Source organism: Engraulis encrasicolus, chromosome 5 (genome assembly GCF_034702125.1).
Source record: "Engraulis encrasicolus isolate BLACKSEA-1 chromosome 5, IST_EnEncr_1.0, whole genome shotgun sequence".
NCBI classification, from domain to species: Eukaryota; Metazoa; Chordata; class Actinopteri; order Clupeiformes; family Engraulidae; genus Engraulis; species Engraulis encrasicolus.
The window spans coordinates 27160786-27167331 of NC_085861.1; positions in this window are offsets into that span (position 1 = coordinate 27160786).

Here is a 6546-nt window from a genome sequence, read left to right on the forward strand (position 1 = left end):
TGTGGCAAACCGTCAAAATCTAGATGTGGTTATGAGGGGGTCCTTGGGGAATAAATAGCTCCCTTAGGGGTCCTTTGCCCAGAGAAGTCTGAGATACCGTGATATAAAGCAAAATGTAAAAAGAGACAGAGGGAATTCTTGCCAAAGTCAGATGTAGTGCTGCAGGAAGGGAGAGTTATTGTCCATTGGGATTTCTTGCACATGATTGCCTAGACCACGTGTTCATGCTGACCAACAGTGATGCTGTCCAAGGTATCCACAATCCTGAGGAGGATTACAGATTTGTAGCAGTGGAGTCACCTGGCTATGTTGGCATACAATGATTTTGTTTTTGATTGCTTTATTGTTTGTTTGTTGCTGTTGTTGTTAATTTGTTTGCTTGTTTATTCATTCAAAGTTCATTCAGAGAAGTTATCTGGCCTTGATTCTTTACCAGGAAGCTTAATGTCCGCTTACTTCCTCACTCTCAAACTAATTTATTTTATATGACATTTTATATGATATTTAAGTTGTAGGCTACACAAAAGGGACTACTGTAAATACAATGTTCTTTGCATGCCCTATTGTATGCAGCAATCATGAAAGAAAATCATATCTACATGGAAAATCTAATTTTAGTCACAAAACAATGTCCCCTTTTTAGGTCATAGAAGTGAAATTATAACACGAAATGCATTGCATCACCAAAGACTTCTGTGCAATGTCATAATAGTTTTACTCTGGTCGTTAATTATTTCCAATGAAAAGAAAAGCCTTCACTGTAGAATGGTGTTCACCTTACCCATGGTATCATTCTCTCAAGTTCAGACTCAATTTTAATTTGAAGACTTGAAACATGAAAATGTAAAACTTGTTCCATTGAAACCGGTGCCACCATTTTTAGGGTTTTTTTTTTCCTCGCTTGTTCATTTTTTGTCAGTCAAGGTGAACGAAATGTTGTTGTGGATGTGGTGTGTGTGTGTGTGTGTGTGTGTGTGTGTGTGTGTGTGTGTGTGTGTGTGTGTGTGTGTGTGTGTGTGTGTGTGTGTGTGTGTGTGGGTGTGGGTGTGTGCGCGTGTTCTTAACCCTGTGTTAATGTACAAGAACATTAAAATACCATTATATCCCTGAGCATCAAGAATCGGGATACCTCTATGCTGGCTTCAGCTGGGATACAGCACTCACTGCATTTTAGGAGCACATTATTTACATTTTACTCGAGATGAGTGGATTGATTGACAGCCTTAAAAGCCAATAGAAAGCAACATGGAGGGATATTGGTGTGTTTTTCTTCTCTGCTCTCTTCCTCCGGTGGTTGAGTCTTCACGTCATTCTGTTCTGCAATCATCAGACGAGAGCAATACAACAGGCATTACAATGAAGCAGGTTCACCACTGCATGCATTTTGATCAATAAAAAGGATTAGACCTGCATATGAAATTAGTCTGGTGGTTCAGATTGTTTTTCAAATAATAACAGTGAGAGAAAAGGCAAACAGAAACATGGGGTTAGAAAGAAAACACAGCACCACAGAATAAAAGATAGAAATCACAGCACCACACAATAAAATCTCAATTTCATAAAGCCACGCCATACCTCTTTTCTATACGCTAGTTTATGTTCAAAAGAGAGTGTTTGACTTCTAAACATAATACATTACTGACTCCGCGTCACCCAAACCAAATGTAAGTTGCATTTTGTTAATATCTTTCAAAGTGGGAAACCTGTGGCAAACCAGCTGCCATGCCTTGCCATATAACACCAGCCTTTACGCGCTGTGCCCTCTAGATGGCATGCGTGCACTACAAAGTCAAATAGCGCAATAATACACCTGTAAAGGTTTGTTTTGGGTTATTTTTTGTTTGCTTGTTTTTTTCTGTTAAGGTTTTAGTTCACTAATTAAAATGGTATCGTGTTGCGCATTGCATTTGACGCTTGGAATGTTCTCTTATCGCCAACACAATGAAAACGACAAGATAGACTATTGCTCTGTGCATGCAGCATAGTTTTACGCATTTAAAAAAGAACCATATATTACTATATTATTATATTGTGAAGCGACTGTATTTAAAAGGGCAAATGATGCAACATCAACAAGAGTGTAGGGTTTGTTTATGAGAAGCCCTTCAACAATGTTCCAATTTGGCGCTGTTTAGTACAGCGACCAATCGCTCGCATGGCATGCCAGGGCGCAGGTGAGGCTGCGTGGATGCGCGAGGACCGCACCGTTGAAGCTAGCTTTGCCGAACCCAACGTGCGGCAACAGACCAAAAGCTAGGCAGTGTACCCATTCGGGATTTTGTTTTCATCCGGTAAGGCTGCAAAGATGCGCTGATATTCGTCTTTTCCTTCACCAATGGTGACTATGTGGTAAGCTACCGTGCCATCTCCTTCCACCAGCAGAACAGAACAGCAGCAGGTTAACCCCTCGCCGTCGTCGAGCATGTTCTGGGTTGCAGTACAACTCCGAGCTTTTGGGCAAAGGGGACTCTGTGGCTGTTGTGATATCCAATTATTTAACATCTACCCGACAGAGATGCAGCCGCACCGCACCGTGTTGTTACGTGCTGCTCTTCCGGGTTCACACATAGGCTGCAGCATGGTCTATTTGGCCTGAAGCCAACGGGGTGTCCATTCATCATCTATGGAGTTTATGCGCAAATGTGTGATTCACGCTAATGTTGCACTTGGCTGATAAGCGATCAGCTGGATGCTTTTCAAATGACTGTAACTGCATTTCCCCTTTGACAGCATATATCCAATCATGTGCAGTCATGTTACCCCATGCGAACGCAAGGGGGCGTGCATTAATGTCATAACTTATAAAGACTATTTCTCCTCAAGTTATCACTGTGGTTGATGTTATAGCCTATGTATGTTCATATAACTCCTTGTGGTGCTAGGTGTCTGTCTGTTTTGCATTTAGCCCTTGTACACAGTCCACGACGCAACTTCAACCTGCTTTTATTTCTATGCTGTATGTTTGTTACAAACCAGCGTATGTAGCCTATTTGGAGGATGCATTATCAGAGATAACCATAGCCAATTTGTGCGCCACCCATGCATTCAGTACGAAGACTTAGTGAAGGGATGCATGGTTGGTCAATGCGAAGCCTGTCCTTTCCATCTCCATCCCTGTTCGCCAGAGCCACACACGTTAAACTATTTTGGGGGTGACCTGGGTCTTTTCAGAGCCTTGATCAAATGGTGTGTTATTAGTCTAATTATCGCATGCCATTTGGTTTGGGTACGTTTATTCTCTGGTCCTGGACGTTCAATGAAAAGCTTTCGTTACCCAGAGAAAAACCTGCTATGTAGTCCAAGTAGGCCTATAGTATATCACGACAGTAATCAGTTTCATGCCCGAAGGTGTATAAATAGACAAACTGCATTACATTAAACACTGACGTGTGTTGTGGGTGACTAGTTTTACATCATAACGCACATCATAGCGCACGCTTCTGTGAATGCGTGTCACCATTTGAATGTCAGAGAGTAGCCTACTGTGGCACGCCAAGTCCTACTGATAAAAAATAGTAGTAGTATTCCTATCATAATCTCGCATCCTATTGGCAATGAGACAACTATTTACTGTACATTTTAGCGGCAATTAGTACTTAAGAGAGGAAGTTGTACAGCCAGCTTGTGTTGCATTGGTATTAAATATTAATCACAATGGGATGTTGGGGGAGGGGGTGGAGGGACATATAGATCCTGAGTGACGTAGAACACCACGTGCTGTAGCCTATGCCCTCGTATGTTCTCACGCTCACCCCCCTCCATTACAGGTAATGGTACTGATGGAACTATGACAACGCAGGAGGGCACCTCGGCCGCCACAGGTGAGCACCGGTTTGTAGCGCTCCTTCGTGTTGTTATGCGTCTCCGAATGGATAGGTGAAGGGTTTTTCTATAGCAAGTTCGTTTGGATCGGCGTTGTTCTGCTGTCAGGACAATGGTTAGTTTACTCTGCCATTTCACATGAAAATGTCTGTGATGATTGTACCATAGTCATATTAATTGTTTAATAATCAGTGTAAGCGCAAATGGTCTAACATCTATGCGCACGCGCGTCTAACTTGGGTTTCGATGTGGATAGTTGTGTGCAATAGCCTATTGGTTCCGTTATGTGGAATATTGTCTTGCATTCGAATTGATAGGCTGGGTAATATCATGCTATGGTTTAGCGGTTTAAACGTAGCAACCTGTAAAATATTCCTGAACTGTTCCTGAAATGCCACTATACATGATACTGTGCCCAAAGAGCGCTTATCTGACGTCAGAGCAGTAGCAGTTGGTGATGCCTGGTACATAAGATTATTAGACCTTGCGTTGAATTTCAGGTAGGAAAGTGCACTAACGTTTGTTTTAAGGGTTTCAAACCAACAATAAAAAAAAATCTAATGGATTCCAATGACACCGTTTCTAAATTATCAGTATAAATTAAAACAGCTAAATGTTTCACAACTTCATTACATTAATATATATATATATAGCCTATATGACCGTGCCGGGATAATGTCCGCGCATATTATTTACAAGGTTATTACCGATGAGTGGGAAACTGTTAATTTCTTAGTGAAGTTTCTGCCCCCTCAATAGTGATTGTATGCCTATCTAATGCCGATAAACAATTCCTTTCCATATGCTTTGGCTGTGTTAGTAGTTTTCCCCCCAGAGATCCCTGTCAAAGCTTATCATCTTAAATGTTTCATTTGAAATTAGGATAACACGTTTAACTTTCAAATTATTATCCTTAACCCTACCTTAAAGCCGAAGATAAAATGTGCATTTTTCATTCGTTTGCGTTATATTACATTAGGCTACGGTTTCACACTGTTGTTTCGAAAACGAAATAGAAAACGCTTGTCTATTGGCCTGTGCAACTGTAACTTATTTAAAATCTCTCGAGGGAAGGTAGCCTACAGCTTTAATATTTAAACCACTAGTGATTTTGACGTGGAAAGAATTATAGAAAAGCAGTTGTTTACCTTTGAGGCAGATCTATCAGTAAATCAAAAACGTCCATAGGTTACCACCACATGGATTCCCAGCTTTTGGGGGAAGACTTCACTTTGAATAAGCAGTAACCTAACGAAAGCCAGAACAATACTTGCAACTTTTCTCCCTGCCCCCACTCTCAGGCGGCTTAAAGACGAGCAAAACATTCCCCTTGTCGGGTTTTAGGTTTTCAGGACGGTTGTCTTCAACCAAATCTTCAGGCCACACGTCACATTGCAAAAAGAAGCATACCCCTCATGTATGGATCAGCTTGTGTTTTAGCGTCCATTTGCCATTTGTTGTCTTTTTAAGTCATCTACACAGGCGCATGAACATAGGAGAGAGTGGTCAGAGAGATTGCGATAAGTGTAAGTGTAATTGTTTGATTGGTTGCCTGAAGCGCAACACAAGAAAGTGACTTTTTGATATTAGGCTAGTCCTTTCTTGCACTCGATGCACACAAGAGAAGGCATCAGTCTTGGGTGGCCTTAGATAACCTTAGCCATAACCCAGCGCCGCCTGTGTGCATGAAATGATTTTTAAGGACACCAGTCACGCATTCTTTTAATAATCGGACAGACATGGCGCACGCGAATCATTCATTCTTTGATCTATAAGTAGCTCAATTCTAATGGTCCACAACACAAATAATTCCTATGAAAAAAATGGCACGCACATTTTAATAACGCGCCATTCCAAGGCTATATGCGTCATGTCCCTTTGACATAATCTGATACATAGAATCAGTTGAAAGTTATTTTCTAGTATATTACTGACAAACATCAGCTGGTTGTTGCTGAAATCTCGTTATAACTTTCAGACATAACACTGTTATGTTTCATGCATAGGATGTAGGTAGATCAAACGTGTGGAAATGAAATGAAATAATTGACATGCTAACGCGAACGGTATGGATGATGGTGAAACTATGCGACCCTTGAACCAGATTTTTTTTTCTTCTTTCAAAAAACATCATGGTAAAAGGTTGGGGGCAGGGCCACACGAGGGGGGCTGAGAGGGTTGGGTTTGTGGGAATGGGTCAATGAATTCTAGAGGATGAAATTAGTCCTTTTAAAGGCGCCTTTTATTGTCTTGTTCTGAGATAAAGTCGGAGGGCCTTGCATTCCCACTATTCTTGTTGAGGAGGATTTTATGAGACTTCACATATCTTCAGAAACGTCTGAAGTGAAGTGTCCTAATACAGCAGCCTTTTAATGTTGCAATTGTCCTTGCGTTTTGAACATGCATGATACCGCTGCGAAATTTGACCTCAGAGTTTGTATTTGCTGACGTGACCTGTTCTTTGCCTTTGTTGAAATAACCTATTGGACATTTACGGTTGAAGACGGAAAAGGAATGCCAGGACAGATAAGTCCTGCTCCGCTTGTTGGCATGTTTTTAGTTTCTTTTACCGGTTCCATTCTTGTGTGGGGGGTCCTCCCTGTCACACGCCCTACGCTGATCAAATGGAAGTTCCGCCACACATGAAAAGTGTGGGTGTTTAACATGTTGTCATAAATAGTCAGAACAGGCACCTTTGTGTATCTTCAGTCAAACAGGCGCCAA